The sequence below is a fragment of the Moschus berezovskii genome, chromosome 10 (assembly GCF_049115385.1).
Source record: "Moschus berezovskii isolate FMDL1 chromosome 10, NW_MosBer_1.0, whole genome shotgun sequence".
NCBI classification, from domain to species: Eukaryota; Metazoa; Chordata; class Mammalia; order Artiodactyla; family Moschidae; genus Moschus; species Moschus berezovskii.
Window position 1 is genome coordinate 98,039,594 of NC_142469.1, and position 17,492 is coordinate 98,057,085.

General features: G+C 39.3%; 1 protein-coding gene across 6 annotated transcripts in view; it reads right to left on the minus strand.

Annotated features, from left to right (window-relative positions):
- IPCEF1 (interaction protein for cytohesin exchange factors 1) overlaps positions 1-17,492 on the minus strand; it is a 173,241-nt gene that overhangs the window by 109,867 nt on the left and 45,882 nt on the right. For 5 of the 6 annotated variants that reach the window (XM_088840841.1, XM_055432854.2, XM_055432849.2 and 2 more), the window contains one exon: positions 13,975-14,018. The gene's annotated coding sequence lies outside the window, so the exon portion shown is untranslated. Of the gene's footprint in view, positions 1-13,974; positions 14,019-14,501; positions 14,578-17,492 lie in introns of those variants that run through there. The other variant, XM_088840837.1, reaches the window with a different exon arrangement.

Consider the following 17,492-nt stretch of genomic DNA (forward strand, 5'->3'; position numbering starts at 1 on the left):
CTGTGGTTATTACTTTGTCCAGGAAATTTACGAAAGGGAAAAATTTATTCAAATTATTGCAAATTTTTCCTTTTAGCTTTACTGTCATTCTGTCCCAATCCATCTCTCTTACAAGTTTTAAAAGTCTTATTCTTCTTCGTTCATTTATTTTCTCTCTTTTGTCTTGAACTTTTCCACTCATTTCACTGCATTTCTTGTCTGCGGTCTCTCCACTTTGAGGATAATCCGACAGATGGTTTTAAGAGTCGCAGCTTTTTTTAAACAGAAACTATAATTAAAATTACTTTATTTTCAACACCACTGAAATGCTGTGATCCATCGTCTGGGGAGATTGGCAGCCCTCATCTTTTCTTCTCCCTCCTGCTTTCCCTGACAATCAGGGAAAGCTTTCAGCCCTGACAATCACGATTTAGACATAAAAATCTACAAATCTAAGAGGGAAAAGCCCTTTTTCAGCCAATAATGTCAGTCTCTATCCCTGACAGATCATTTTTACCATAGAAACAAGCAGGTGGCAAACTGTAAGCGATGGCCAACAATCCCTCTTCTACCTCTTGGAGGAACCTGTAACAACCCAGAAGGCTGGTGGCCGCCCCCGCCCTTAGCAAGGCATGAAGCTCCCTTACATCTTTGACCTCAGACGTATAGGTCCTTTTGCAGCTTCCAGAACCTGAAAAAATCACAGATTATGATCTGTAACCCAGCATGCCCTAGGGCTCTGGCAAGCGACTGGAGCCCTGCCAATCCCCCTCCCGGTGTAGCCAGTGCTACCCACGTGTGCCCTGCGCTCATTGCTCCCAAGAAGGCAGTTTCCCTATAGCAGCTAGTGGGGTCAACCAGATGCCCAGAGACCAATGGGACTCATACCTATGGGATCGATTCTGTTCCTGTGATTGTCTTAAATTCCATGACGCCAGCCCAGATTAACCCCACCAGCCCTCCAGAACTGAGCTAACACACCGATTTTTGGCTCTTCAAATTATGTAGAAAGGCAGGGGCCCTGCAAAATAGACTTTCACCCACCCCCTCAACATACACACGCACAAAAACACACACCATCGTAGCAACTTCATGCACCAATGCAGAAGCCTGCAAAGTACCTGCCTCCTCTCCGACACCAGTGACAGATGGAAGGAACTTCTAGGAGTCAGTCATTCTAGCATTCAAACTAGCTGTGTGCTGAGGCTGGATTTATAAGATTTGTGATGGAAACCCAAGAAACCTCCTCAAAAGTCTGACTAGCCCCAGTATGCTCCATCAAGTAAGAACAGGGCTTCCAGGCCTACAATAAGGCCACAGGAACCACTGGGAGCCCTTCTCGCAAAGTATCAGTTATTAGGTCTGCTACAGGGCGTCCCAAAGTACATACACCCTGTCTGTCCACAGTGGCAGCTCCTAGTAACAACACCTGATCCCTTGATTCACTTCACTCCAGTCTATACGGGGTGAGAGTAGATGCTGTATACTAAGATGGGCCAGACAAGAATGGCAAATGATCACCCTTCCCTTTCTACAATCTGCAACCCTAAATTTCTCCATGTGACTTGCAGGCATATTTTCCCTCTCTGGAAGAGAGTACATGTTTCTAACTATGATATCCAGACTGTTCACACTGCTCTGAGGCAGCCTGTCACCTTAAATTAAGGTTTACCCAACAACCTTCCATTGAGCCCTCTTTCCACAAAAGTAAGTAAGTATAACTCAGTGCACCAGTGCCCTCTTCTATGGAACCATTGCTGGCTAGAAAGAAGCTAGAAAAACTATTACAAAAGCTGCCTGCTGCTTGCACCCATTGCTCTGGAATTGAACAAAAATTCCTCTTTTGTTTGGCTGATTTTTTCTTGGGAAATACTGCTTTGATGGGACTTAGGATTTTGCAAAATAGTGCATGAGGCCCCATCCAAAATCAGAGGTCGTGACCATAAGGAGCTAAATGCTGTGCATCAACATAGGAAAGGCTGCCTTAACCAAGGGGCTTCCAGGGTGGCACTAGTGGTAAAGAACCCACCTGCCAATGCAGGAGGAGGTGGTAAGAGACGCAGGTTCGATCCCTGGGTCAGAAAGATGCCCTGGATGAGGAAATGGCACCTGACTCCAGTATTCTTGCCTGGGAAATGCACAGAGGATCCTGGTGGGTTCATGGGGTCTCAAAGAGTCAGACACAACTGAGCATCTGAGCACAGATACAGCCTTTACCAAAAAAAAAGGCAGCTTCTCTTAGATACAGTGACACTCAGCAGGATTCTCAAAAATTCTTTGCAGTCTTCACATCAACTCAGTGAAGTAACAATACCTACACTTTCACAAATAAAGAACCTGATACACAGAGCACGAAGACTAGCTACTTCACAGGCTGCTGCTGCTGCTGCTGAGTCGCTTCAGTCGCGTCCGACTCTGTGCGACCCCACAGACGGCAGCCCACCAGGCTCCTCCATCCATGGGATTTTCTAGGCAATAGTATAGTAAGTCATAAAGTCAAAATTTGAATTCAAGTCTTCAGACTCCCAGCTTGGGGTCCTTTGCATATTAGCAGTGCTGCCTCTTATAATAAACGGCCTTTTCAACCTCTCCTTAACACCATGCTTAATTTTTCTGCAAACAGTAAATCTCATCATATTCTTAGAGAATAAATCAAGTGCCATATTCTTGTAGACACTCCAGGCCAGGCATACAGTAGGCACCTAATAAATATCTGTTGACTTATTCTGACCCTGCCTCTACTTTAGGACAAGTTAGAGTAAACTTAAACAGTTTACCAAATTTGAACAATTCAGAAAAGCTTTATGTGACTCACCACAATTGACATCTTTTACTCAAAGGGCTGACCTTCCCAGGTGGCTCAGTGGTAAAGAATCCGCCTGCCAATGCAGGAGACGTAAGAGACATGGGTTCAATCCTGGGATCACAAAGATCCTCTGAAGAAGGAAACGGCAATCCACTCCAGTATTCTTGCCTGGAGAATCCCATGGACAGAGGAGCCTGGTGGGCTACAGTCCATGGGGTTGCAAAGAGTCAGATACAACTTAGCAACTAAGCATACACTCAAAGGGCTACAGATGAGCTGCTGCAGGGTGATTTTGAAGGATCTGATCAGCAAGAAACATAGTACCTAGAAAGAGACATCAGAGACTCAAATGCAGTTTGTTTTCAAATTAAGCACCCTTGCCAAGATTTCATTCATAAATAATGTAGGGCTCACTTCCTGGTTGCAGTCCTAAATACCTGTGTCAGTCTCTGAACAACCTTGATGCAAGTACCTGATTTTTGTGTCTGCTGACAAATTCTTGGTTAATGTGTTCAAAATTTTAAAGAAGTATTACAGTTCTTGCCAAGATGCATATCTATTTATTATCTAAGAAGAGCTGTTAAATTATTAAGCCCATTTTCGTGTGTGTGTGGGTGTGTGCATGCGTGCTCAGTCGCTCAGTCATGTCTCTTTGCAACCCCATGGACTGTTGCTCGACAGGCTCCTCTGTCCATGGGACTTCCGAGGCAAGAATACTGGAGTGGGTGGCCATTTCCTCCTCCAGAGGATTTTCCCAGCCAGGATTGAACCTGAATCTCCTGTGTCTCCTGCCTTGCAGGCAGATTCTTTACCTGCTGAGCCAAAAGTCATTCTTAATACCCCCAAATTGAGACATTTGAGTACAGTCCATGTACTGCTGCCTTCAGAACTAGATTAGCTGTCTCTGGAATCATAATATATATGCAGAGACACCTAGTGGACAAGCATATATGTACACTATTAAGCTTGAGACCAGAGAAGCACTGAAAGATTATTCTGACTCTACTTTAACATGCTTTAGACTTCAATTGAGCAGTTTTTAAAACTACTGGAATCATAAAGCTGGATACCTAAGTTTTACAAAATATTATTTTACATTCATTTCTAACAGAAACTTTTGCTCTTTTTTTTTTAATTAGACTATCATCAACATAAAGTCCTGAGAAATAACACAAAAATGAAGAGTAGAATGTAACTGACCAGCCACTTGTGTATCTCTGAACACATGCGTGCTTATTTTTGGCTTCCACCTCTTCACAGACCTATGTGTGAGATTTTCCATTGTCTTTGGGTTGTTTTATTCTTGCTTTTAATTCAGTAAAGCTTTTTTTTTTTCCAGCCAGTTTCCTGTGGTCTGCGCAGCTCCCTGCGGCCTGCCACTCTCTTCATATCACACTCCCTTCTCACCCACACCTCACCTACACACAGGTTTATACCCATCTTCTCACACTCAGCTTACACAGGCACCTGCCACCCTCCCACTGCCCTAGATAGTTTTAACCTCAAAAGTAAAAGTCTTGTCATCACAAGAAAGCAAGGAATTATTTACCTATTCCTGACATGCTGGGAAAGATTGGGGGCGGGAGGAGAAGGGGACCACAGAGAGTGAGATGGCTGGATGGCATCACCGACTCGATGGACATGAGTTTGAGTGAACTCCGGGAGTTGGTGATGGACAGGGAGGCCTGACATGCTGTGATTCATGGGGTCGCAAAGAGTCGGACACGACTGAGCAACTGAACTGAACTGACACCATTTTACTGAAATTTGGTTGTGTCCAACATTTAGAAATGTCTTATTAATTAAATAGATAAGTTAAATTTCAATGTGTATGAATGCATGGACTCCAACTTGTAAAATTTTGGCTCTGAAAGAAAAACACTTGTTCTTGAGGAAACCAGACAACACTGAAACCAGACAACATTTACAAAGTCCACTCACTCTGAGACTGCCGTCCCAGGAAAAGCCAAGTCATGTGGAGTCCCAGGAGAACAAAGTGCCAGAAGAAGCCAAGAACACAGATGTGTGGTTGAAAAACTGGTCTTGGAAGTGGGTCCTCCTGTCCCAACCACCCCAGCTGAAACCACACGAAACAGATGAACAGCCGAGCCAAGCAAGTTCAGTTCAGTTCAGTCCTTCAGTCGTGACTCTTTGCGACCCCATAGACTGCAGCATGCCAGGATTCCCAAGCCAAGCCCTTCCCAAATTCTGTCATGGGCAAACCAGTGAGGTCCTCTACCATTTTCCATAAGTTCTTTCCTCCACAGTATATTTGATGGCAAAATCTTGAACCTTTTCTTGGATATTAGGACTATACCAAAGATTCTCAACATTGTGTCAGAAGTGCTCATTTAAAAATAATAAGAATTACAATAATTAAAAAATAAGAAATTAAGATCATCTATTTTCAGAAAATATGATTTCAGAAAATGAATAAGAAAAGATATGTGCAGTATATATAACCTATACGAGGCTATATACCAGAATGCATAAAGAACTCCTGTAAATCAGCCAGAAACACACAGAAAAACCCAAACGAAAAACGAAAAAAGTCTTAGGCATTTCACAAAGGCAAATACCAATTAGTATATGAGAAGGTGGTAAGCCTCATTAACAATCAATGAAATGAAAGGCAAACCTGCAAAGAAACATCATTAAACATCCATCAAAATCATGAAATTTTAGAAGACTGACAATAGCAAGTACATTGTAGAGCCAGCCAATGAAAACAATCAAACACTGCTGCTGCAAGTGTAAATTAAGACAACCATTTCAGAAAACTGTTTGGCAAAATCTGCTAAAGCTAACCAGTATAGCCTGTGACCCATAAATTTTATTCTTAAGTATATATGCATCAGATATTCATGCACACAAAAGTTGAAAACGTATATAAGAATGTTTCTAGCAACTTTATTGATGATAGCAAAAATGTTTTAAAAAATCCAAATGTCTATCAACAGAAAAGTGGATAAATAAATTGTGGATTGGTCACACATGGAATACTACTTAGCAATAAAAAGGGGGAAACTCATCTCACAGTCTTATCATGAGAGAAAGAAATCACATATCAAAGAAAATAAATGGCATGATTCTGCTTATACAAAATAATAAAACCAGCAAAACTAGACCTCAGTGTTTAGCAAAGTACACTTGGGTCATAAAATTATACAGAAATGCAAGGAAGTAAGGATCACAAATGGCAGGAAAGTGGTTACCTTTAAGGGAAAGCAGGGATTATTTATTAGAAGGGGGCACAAAAGGTGTCCTGGGATCCCAAGTGTATCCTTTCTTAATTCAAGTAGTAGTTACAAGAATTTTTTCTGTGTGATAAATCAAGCTATTCAAATTAGTTTTGTGCACTCTTCTCTATTAATATTATATTTAATATAAGTTTAATTTCAAAATAAAATTTAAGAAGTAAGAATTAGTGATATATTATCTAAAAAGGATATGAAATGTTAAATTAAAAGATAGAAACAGATATCAGGGCAAACATAAACTAAAAGAAAGCTGTGATGACAATTTTAATATCTGAAAATATAAAATTCATGATCAATATATACATTTATAACAAAAACTAAGATCAGAAAATATAACCAGCACAAACAGATAAATACATTGTCTTAAGAAACCACAACTCAGAACTGGAAAGAGAAAGATATAACTTAACAATGATATATATGTTATAGATAACAAAAATAAAATGTCATAGTTTATTGACATTAAATTATATCAATAGCTTAAGCAGACAATAAATAAACAGAAATGTAGTTGATACAAATTAGCAAATTTATATACACAAAACTCTATACTTGAGAAACAAAGGATAAACTCTCATTTTCGGAATACACAGTATTTGTCAATAATTGATAAAAGTACTATATTACAAAGAAGTCTTGATACATTTCACAAAGTCAGTTTAACACAGACTATGTTCTCTGACTGCAATGCATTAATTATAGAAATTAACAGTGAAAACTTTAGCCCCTGGTGGCTCAGATGGTAAAGAATCTGCCGGGTTTGATCCCTGGGTTGAGAGGATTCCTGGAGTAGAAAACGGCAACCCACTCCAGTATTCTTGCCTGGAGAATTCCCTGGACTGAGGAGCCTGGCAGGCTATAGTCCATGGGGTCACAAAGAGTCAGATATGACTGAGTGACTAACGCCGCTAATAATGAAAGCATAGGTTTAAAAAGTCTGTATGTCTGGAAACTAAATCTTGCATTACTAAAAAAAAAAAAAAAACTGTATAATCAACAAGGGCTTGTGTATAGCACAGGGAACTCCATTCAATATATTCTACGATACAATAACTGATATGGGAAAAGAATCTGAAAAAGAATGGATATGTGTATATGTATATAACTAAACCACTTTGGTATACCTGAAACTAACACAATGCTGTAAATCAACTATACCCCAATATAAAGATAAAAATTAAACTTTAAAAATATTTGAAATTTTTAATGGATTAAAAGGAAAATAGGAAATAATTAGAATTTATCACTACTGAAAACACTACATATCAAAAGTTTTAGGAAACACAGCTAAAGCATTTTTCAAAGGAAAATTTATACCTTAAATTCATTTATCAAAACACAAGAGGAATAAAAACAGGTTAAGAGCTTAACAAAGAAACTAGAAAAATGGCAAAATAACAAACCCAAGGAGGAAATAGCAAAAATAAAGGCAGAAATCAATAAAACAGAAAAATATAGAGAAGATTAATAAAACACAAAGCTAATTCTTTAAACAAAAATTAGTTAAGTAGAAATTCAACAAGACTGATAAGGGGGAAAAATTAGATGCAAATAAAAGCTTCTAAGTTATACCTCTTAACCTACCAATTATCCAGCCTGAAATTGTTAACATCAAAAAATGTCATTCAAATGCAGAAAAATAGTTAAGAAAAAAATCTAATATAGAGATATTACCCAATTATCCATCTTGGAATCTGCTTTCCTGAAAGAAATAAAATATTCTTTGCCAAAGTCTAACATTTTTTCATACATTGATCAGTGAGAGTAAAATATAATTGAAAATGAAATAAATTATTCATAAAATCAGAGAAAATTATTTTCCCTATAATTTTTTCAGGCAAAATTACCTAACATTTAAAAACTAATTATATCGTGTAGAATTCAAAATCAAGCAAATTGGAAAATTACCATCTGGTTTCAGATCTGCTGCTTTCTTCTACCTATTAATCTTAGGCCCTTTAAATACAGGCCCCCATTTCTCAAATCCTTCACTAGAAGGATCTTTCATTGACTACTTATTAATTTTTGTCTGACTGGCATCTTTTACTTCAAGAAATTGCCTCTTTCCCTTCAGTGTGGTTCTGTTAATCGTATGGCTCCACCTTCCCACACGGGAGCAAGTATATGGCTTAGGTTTGCCAACCATTCATTCATTCAGGAAATAGGTACTGGATGATCACATGCCAGGCAGTTTAACAGACTGAATATACAATATTGAACACAACAGATAAAACCTCCTGCCCTCAAGGGATCTACAAACATGGGAGTGGACAAACAACAAGATAAGTAAGTAAAACAAATGGTATATTAGGTGGAGATAAATGGGGAAAAATTAAATAGCAGAGAGTATTATAGAGGGTTGTGATTTTTAAATAGATGGATATAAATGGACTCACTAAATAGCCGACATTTGGGTAAAGACTTGAAAGACATCAAGAAACAGCCAATGGCTACTCAAGGGTGAAGCAGCCCAGGTTTAGTTCGGGACTGGGTCTGTGTCTGGCCTGCTGAGGCATAACTAGGAGCCCGGCAGGGTAGGCTGAGTAAGCAACGGAGGGAGAGCACAGCAGATGGGGTCAGGGGGGTCATGGGAGGTCAGAGCATGCAGGTCTGGGTGGTCATTTGTGTGTGTGTGTGTTTGGAATTATCATTTCTATTTTAAATTCAAAAAGAAATTTGAATTGAGAATTACGTAGATTATGCAAATTACATAAATCTAGTAGGTGTGAGAACTGGGTCTGAACTAAGGTCACATATAGTGACAAAGGCCAACTGATTCTCCTTTGTTAGCATCACTGATAGAAATTGATCTCCTTCCCATTTCACACCAGTCAGAATGGCTGCTATCCAAAAGTCTACATGCAATAAATGCTGGAGAGGGTGTGGAGAGAAGGGAACCCTCTTACACTGCTGGTGGGAATGCAAACTAGTACAGCCACTATGGAGAACAGTGTGGAGATTCCTCAAAAAACTGGAAATAGAACTGCCATATGATCCAGCAATCGCACTCCTGGGCATACACACCGAGGAAACCAGAATTGAAAGAGACACATGTACTCCAATGTTCATCGCAGCACTGTTTATAATAGCCAGGACACGGAAGCAACCTAGATGTCCATCTGCAGACGAATGGATAAGAAAGCTTTGGTACATATACACAATGGAGTCTTATTCAGCCATTAAAAAGAATACATTTGAATCAGTTCTAATGAGGTGGATGAAATTGGAGCCTATTATACAGAGTGAAATAAGCCAGAAAGAAAAACACCAATACAGTATACTAACGCATATATATGGAATTTAGAAAGATGGTAGCCTTAACCTTGTATACGAGACAGCAAAAGAGACATAGGTGTATAGAACAGTCTTTGGGACTCTGTGGGAGAGGGTGAGGGTGGGATCATTTGGGAGAATGGCATTGAAACATGTATATTATCATATGTGAAATGAATCACCAGTCCAGGTTCGAGGCATGATACAGGATCCTCGGAGCTGGTGCACGAGGATGATCCGGAGGGAGGATATGGGGAGGAGGGAGGTGGGAGAGGGGTTCAAGAAAGCGAACACTTGTACACCCGGGGTGGATTCATGTCAATGTATGGCAAAACCAACCAATATAATATTGTAAAGTAATTGGCCTCCAATAAAAAAAAATTTTTTAAATAATAAATAAATTGATCTCTTTTCCATTCTCAATACTTCAAAGTGTAGTTCGGCCCATCATCACCTGGCCTGGACCACTTTAGTTGATTCCCCCTATCTTGGTTCCTATGCTTCCATTTCATCTTCAATCCTGCTACCAGATAAACCTTTCTAAGATATGATCATGTTACTTGTCAATTAAAAATCCTTCCAAGGCTTCTCATCAACTCTATGACAGGGTACAAATCTGTCCATGTGGCCCTCCATGATCTGCATCCCTCATCTCTCTTGTATCATCTTTTAGATCTTGGTGGTCTTTCGAGTGTTGGTTGAAGACTCTAGCTTTCCTTGAAACGAAACAGGCAAGTTTTGCAGGGCTTTGATCTGACAAACACATTAGCAGCTCTGGCTCTACACTGAGAGAGACTGAAGGGAGTGAGAATATAAACTGGGAAACTAGTTAAGAGTTCCCTGAGGTCATCCCGAGAAGATGCGAGAACGTCTTGAACCCAAGCAGAAGCAGTAGAGGTGGTAAAAAGTAGATGGACCAAAACACTTAACTTCATTGACACAATGACCAATTCAGAAAGGAGTACATGAACCAACTCAGGCTACTCAGGAAATTCTTCCAGGAGTATTAGGATGAGATTTGTCCTTTTTTTCCTGGGATTTTAGTCGTAATACAACACAAACCTGGAGTTAACAGTGGCCATCTTGGTTACCTGGTAGAGACTAGAGAATGAAGCCAAAACAGTGGGAAGCAGAACACAAAGAGGGGAAAAAAAATCTTCCACTACCACAAAATGCTGGATCAGATACATTTCTAAAGATGTACACTTGAATCTTGTTGTTTAGTTGTTAAGCTGTGTCTGACTCTTTGAAACCCTATGTACTGTAGACCATCAGGCTCCTCTGTCCATGGGCTTTCCCAGGCAGGAATACTGGAGTGGGTTGCATTTCCTTCTCCAGGGGATCATTCCAACCCAGGGATCAAACCTGCATCTCCTGCACTAGCAGGCAGATTCTTTACTATTGAGCCAGCAGGGACACGTCTTATGAAATTTCAGAATTCCTAAGAGATACAGAAAATTCTTAAAGTTTATAGACAAGATAAAAAGACATTCTCTACTCAGAAACAAAATAAGAATGACATCAGTTTTCTCATATGCAACATGGGATGTCAAAGATATTGGGGTTTTCCCGTGAAAGTCATAAACGAAAATAAATTTTCTCCATAAAATTCAATGCCTAGTCAAACACACAATCAATCATGAGGTCAAAATATCTTCTCAGACATGTTTATTCCCCATGTTCCCTATATAAAAGTATTGCTTGGTAAAATACTCTAATAAAGTGAAAAGGAGAAAACCATGATATTAAGATTCAGGGAAAGCTGAATAATGGGAAAAAATTACAAAAGACCATCGATTAAAACTGTTCTTAGTTTCATATTCCTTGCTTGATATCCCATGAATTGATTTTGCAATCAAACCCTCTGTGTTTAGAGTTACATTTAATTCCAAGTAATGGTCTTATTTAGAAGAAATAATAAATATTATTAATAACACAAATAGAGTCTATAGACATCTAAACATTTGAGGGCCATTTTTTTCCACTGTCGATTATATCTGTATCATCCCTAATTCGTTGTCAGTAACACTTGCTTTATTTTCCCCAAGCTAAAGACAGCAAGTAAAAAAAACATGAAATTAACTTTAAAAGATTAAAATTGCTCACCAAAGGAAAGCATATTAAAATATAAAGAATTAGAGAGGTGACAGAGTTAGAGAGTTGTTTTATACGTGTGCCGAGTACAAGGATTTCCAGCAAAATTCATCAAAGAAGAAATGACTGGTGCTCATTGTAACTGGTTTTCCTCTCCCCTCTGCCCCCCGCCAAGAAGACTTCCAGCCCCATGTGGTGAGGAGTGGCCATATGCCTGGTTCTAGCCAATAGTGGAGGTGACGTGCAACACCTCCCGTCTGTAGACGAGTGTGTGTCCTCCACGTGCTCTCTCTGCTGTCACAGCAAACCCTGAAGCCACCTGCTGCCATGGTGATGCCACAAGGGCCATGGTGATGCCACAAGGGGAGGAGCCTCCCTTTCTCATGTCAACTAGTATTGAATACAGTGTAAATAAGAAATTAAAGTTTCTTGTGTAAAGCCACTGAGCCTTCAGAGTTAATCTGCTACCATGGCACAGCCTAGCATGGCCTGATAAGGGCTAGTTTGCCTTTCTAATTATTAACAAAAGACTTTTCTAATTTACCTAAGTTAGGTGTAAATTTTTCTCTTGTAAAGTAAACTGACATATACCCAAGGTAGTTAATGCCTTTTTTGAACACATTAGATTAGTAGAAGGTGTTTGATTAGCCAAGACATTGAGATTTCTACTGAGGACCATAAACTCAGAGAAAAATGTCTGAAATAAGAACTGCTTTGCTTCCTGAGTAAGCTTATTTCTCTCCTCCCCCTTTTCCTCACTCCTGACAAACAATAAATGCAGAACATTTTCTGGGAAAATGCTCCATTAATTTGTGCAAGTAACCTCAAAGGATTTCAAAATATTCAGCTAATACCTATCAGTTTTAGAATCAGGTTCTGTCCCTTAGAAAGCTATGTTCATATTTTGAACCAAAATTTAAGAAAGCACAAATATCATTAACCAGTTAAAATAACAGCCCCAATGTTAAGCTGCCGTCTCAATAATTTGAAGAGGTTGCAGATTCTGTTTCAAAGAATAACATCCATGTAAGTAGTTTCTCAGCTAGCCACTCCTCTCTTTGTAACTTAGTCCCGAATCCTGGCCACACTGGTATGCATGCATGCATGCTATCTTCAGTTGTGCCCAGCTCTTTGTGACCATATGGACTGTAATCCTCCAGGTTCCTATGTCCATGGGATTCTCCAAGCAAGAATACTGGAGTGGACTGCCATGCCCTCCTCCAGGGTCAAAATGGTATATTTTGTGCAAAAGAATTACAAGTCTTCAAGAAGAAAAAAACATATGTGGTAACTACTCCTTCACTGCCAGAACAGATTTTAACATAGAGTCTATTTTGAAATAAGTCAAGAAATCCTTGGAGTGTAAGTCGTTTCTCCATTAGAAGTCTGAGACTTGGCCCTACATATTTCTGTTCTGGAAAAACTCTATTGACATTCTGAATCACCTGGAAACATAAATTAACATTGAGTAGGTCTTAGAACATAATATTAATAGGCACAGAAAAAAAAAAAAAAAAACAAGAAAAAATACATCTGTGTTCAAAATATATTCACACAAAACTTCACAATATTCACTGCCCAGCAGGAATACATCAAAATAATTAGAAAGGCATTCTGTACTTAAAAACTCTGTGAAGACTACTGGTGGGAAGTAAAATGGTACAGTTGCTGTGGAAAACAATACAGTGGTGCCTTAAAAAATTAAAAACAGGATTACCATATGATTCATCAATTTGACTTCCAGGTATGTAGTCACAAGAATTGAAAGCAGAATCTCAAAGAAATATTTGTACATCCATGTTTATAATAGCATTATCCAGGATAGCTCAAAACATGGATGCAACCAATAAACAGATGAAAGGATAAGCAAAATACACAAAATGGAATATTATTTGGTCTTAAAAAGGAAGGAAATTCTAGAAAATGCTACAACATAAATGAACCCTGAGGACGTTATCTTATGAGAAATAAGCCAGTTACAAAAAGACTAACACTGTATGATTCCACTTATATGAAATATTTAGAGTAATCAAAACCACGAGACAGGAAGTATAATGCTTGTTATACTGGTGGGAGGGGCTGGTGGGAGGGGAAAGGGGAGAGTTATTGGTTAATGGGCATAAAGTTTCAGCTCTACAAGATGAAAAGGGCTATGGGAAATGGTGGTAATTTATATGTGGGCATCTAGTTTCTTATAAAATTGATTCTTCACATAATTATAGTTTTATGGTATTTGATACTTATGGTATGTTCCTGACCACTAAAGGGATCAAACAAGATGATTCCATAAATAAACTGCTTTGCTAAACAACTCTCTTACTGAAAAGTAATCACTGTCAAGAATGCATTTTCAGGTCCTCGGGAAAATCCAGAGGACTAAATACAACTGGTTATTTATTAATTCTATTAGCTTCTCTCTGTATTAATCCTACCATAGGGATAAATATACCTAGGCTATGACAGTTTGGTTCACAAATTAGAATAACAAAGTGGAGTACAGGCTGTTCAAGTCACAAATATCACTGAGAAAGAATTAGTTCTGAAGAGTTCTCAATTACATACCAAAAAGCTATGAGGGTCCTTGTTCCAGTTCCGTTGCTTCAGATCTGTACAAGAGAAAGTCAAGAAAGTGGTCATCAGATTTCTGCCAGAACAACTGCATGGGAGGAGGTCAAAGTCCTACCACATCAATCCCAAGAAAACGCAACAAAATAGCAACTTTCTAATCATAATGACAACAACCATAACTTCGTTTTCTATGTCTGTGAGACTATTTCTGGTTTGTAAGTAAGTTTATTCGTATCATATTTTATGTTCCACATATAAGTAATATCGTGTTATCTGCCTTTCTTTGTCTGACTTCACTTAATATGACAATATCTAGTCCATGACTACAGTAAAAAGTCCTCTGTTTTCATATCAAACACAACCAGACATCCTTTTTTCCTCTTCTACAGCCTGCACTGCACATTGCTCACACTTTGTGGCTTAAATTTCTAGTTTTCTTATTTTAAACTGCAAGGTAATATGATGTTATGTTTTATCTAAATATTTTCCAAGTACAATGATTTGAAATTATAACAGCTCACCAGAAACAATGTAGAAGTAGATGTTCACGAACATAACCGGCTTCTGTTCATGTTTGTATTTAGGGCACCTAGCAGTCTTGAGAGTCCCTTATACTGCAAGGAGATCCAACCAGTCCATTCTAAAGGAGATCAATCCTGGATGTTCATTGGAGGGACTGATGCTAAAGCTGAAACTGCAATACTTTGGCCACCTCATGCGACGAGTTGACTCACTGGAAAAGACTCTGATGCTGGGAAAGGTTGGGGGCGGGAGGAGAAGGGGACGACGGAGAATGAGATGGCTGGATGGCATCACCGACTCTGTGGACATGAGTTTGAGTGAACTCCGGGAGTTGGTGATGGACAGGGAGGCCTGGCGTGCTGTGATTCATGGGGTCGCGGAGAGTCGGACACGACTGAGCGACTGAACTGAACTGAACTGAACTGAGCAGTAAACCAGCCATCTTTCTCCCCACAACGAGACTTCTTGTCACTTCTTTCTGCTTTTCAAAGCAGTGAAAACAGCACTGTTTCACGCTGTGGTAATCAGCATTTGTACAAGAACTTCTCAGAATTGATATATTAAATTGGTTGCAAAATTTTTCTTTTTACTCTTGGACCTCACAATCCTGGTATTGTTTGGTTGAGGGCCAACTCAAGAAAGGTTGGGGTATCAGTGCCTGTAACTTGCTCAGAGACAGAAGAATGAATCTCTAAGTAGACATTCCAGCCAGAAAGAGCACAACAGGTTTTCCCATCAAGGGCACTCATGGGCGTAAAAGCCAGACAAGTTTTATAGTAATACTGAAATTTAAAAATTAATACCACCCATGTCTAGGTAAATGTGACTGCAGATGCTTATCTGGGTGGTATTTGGACTCAGATGTACTGACGAAATCACTTTGAGTTTAGGAAGATCTTAAAGAAACTGGGTGCTATTTTCCACTGGTTAAAACCACTTCACCACCTCCAGAAAGCCTCACACTGAGAGGACAGATTAAGATCCATTTACTCTTCCACCCAGGCACAATTTCTCTGACACTCAATGCTTTGAATATCTCATTTCAAAAGAAAATAGTAATTTCAAATGCCTGAATAATGAGTGCAATATTTCGCCCTTATCCAGTGCTCAGTGTCATAAGGAAGCAGAGACAGAATCCTGAAAATACCCAAAGAAGGAACAAAATTATCCTTTCAACTTCCACAGAATGCTGCAATTGTAACATCATTTTCTTTTTGAGTTGGCATATCATGCACCCCCTCCAAGAAAAATCTGTATCTTAGCCTAAGGAAAAGTATTATTCTTATCCTTCATTTGAATTCATTATGTAGGTCAAATACAGTAAAGAAAGCTACATTTGAAGACCATGCCTTGAATATATAAATTGCAGCCAGACAGAAAGAGTGGATGAAAAATGTTTCAGCAGTGAAGTCTTTAATAGAACATGTACCATTCATTTTCCCCCCACCAATTCTCAACAGACTCCCATTGTCTTCAAACAACAATAAGAGACGCTGTCTGCAGTTAATTTAATCATTGTCATTTCCTAAGAAATAAGGATTGATGTCTATTGAAAATTATTCCAATTATGTCTTTGAAAATGAGTTCAAAACTGTTCAAATGACTGCTTTCAATACTATATTAACCTCTACCAAATGTTATTAGTTATTCTCACAATCTTCTTAGAGCAAAAAGAAAATGACATTAGTGCCTAACTTTTTTATTCAGTAAAAATTCAAACTGGAGATACCACAATCATTTTAAAACTTTTGCTCAAATCTGATCTACTTAAGGATTAATCTAACCCTTTTCTATGACATCCCAAGAAGTAATTTCTCTGATTAAAAACAAAAACATGGCCAAAATCCATTTTATTGTACCAAATAAAATCAATACTCTGCAATCACTTGCAAATAAGTAGAAGATAAGCAGAGAGAAGGCATCTCACGAAAAGAATGAAACAATGAAAATCACAGTGTCCATGTGTGCTGAGTCGCTTCAGTCATGTCTGACTCTTTGCAACCCTATAGGCTGTAGCCAATCAGGCTCCTCTGTCCATGGATTCTCCAGGCAAGAATACTAGAGTGGGTTGCCATGCCCTCCTCCAGGGGATCTTCCCGACCCAGGGATCAAACCCACATCTCTTACCTCTCCTTCATTGGCAGGCAGGTTCTTTACCACTAGCACCACCTGGGAAGTCCGAAAATCATAATAGCCAACATTTATTAAGCCCTGATTATCATTTTATTTGTGTTTATGCTAGGTGCTGTACATGCATTCATCATGTAGTTTCCACAACAACTCTGTAAAGTTGATGCTCTCTTTATTCCCATTTTACAGATGAAGATGAATGTCCTGAAATGTGCAGCTCTGGCCTGGCTGGCGTCTGCTACTCGGTGGACAGCTGCCACCCCAATGCTCATAGGTGGCTCCCTGTGCTACCCCGAACTCCTAACAAATCCCCCCACATGTCTGTTTCTAATCAGTACTTTGATGAGGGCTCTTCATATAGACACACGCTTTCTGTTGACTGTATTTCTCTCTCCAGAACCGAGATAACCTGGAAGAGAGATTGTGTGGGGAGGTGTAGAGAGCAGGGAGGATCCAGGTCAGTGACCTCTGCATCCACAACCCCACCTCCTCTCATGAGGCCAAACTTCCCTCATCTCAGCTTTTTCCAGGCACCCAGGACTCTCTCCCTAAAGCTCCATTCCACTCCTTAGAAATGCCCATGCGTACAGATTCATTTGTGTCCACTTCCTGCACCTAGAAAAACTCGCCTTCTGTACCTCTCCCTGACCAAAGTATGTATTCCGTATAACATGCTGGCTCATGAATATCAGCATCAGTGGTTTAGAGTGAAGACAAAGGAACATTAAAGTAGGAGAGGCTGTGGGTTCCCTCTAGTCCAGCTGCTTTTGGAAGCTTTCTGTCCAGCACTCGAGTCTGCCATATCTAAACCAAAACTGCAGATAAGTTCAGCCCCTTTTTCCCAGGGCTCTTTGACCCCA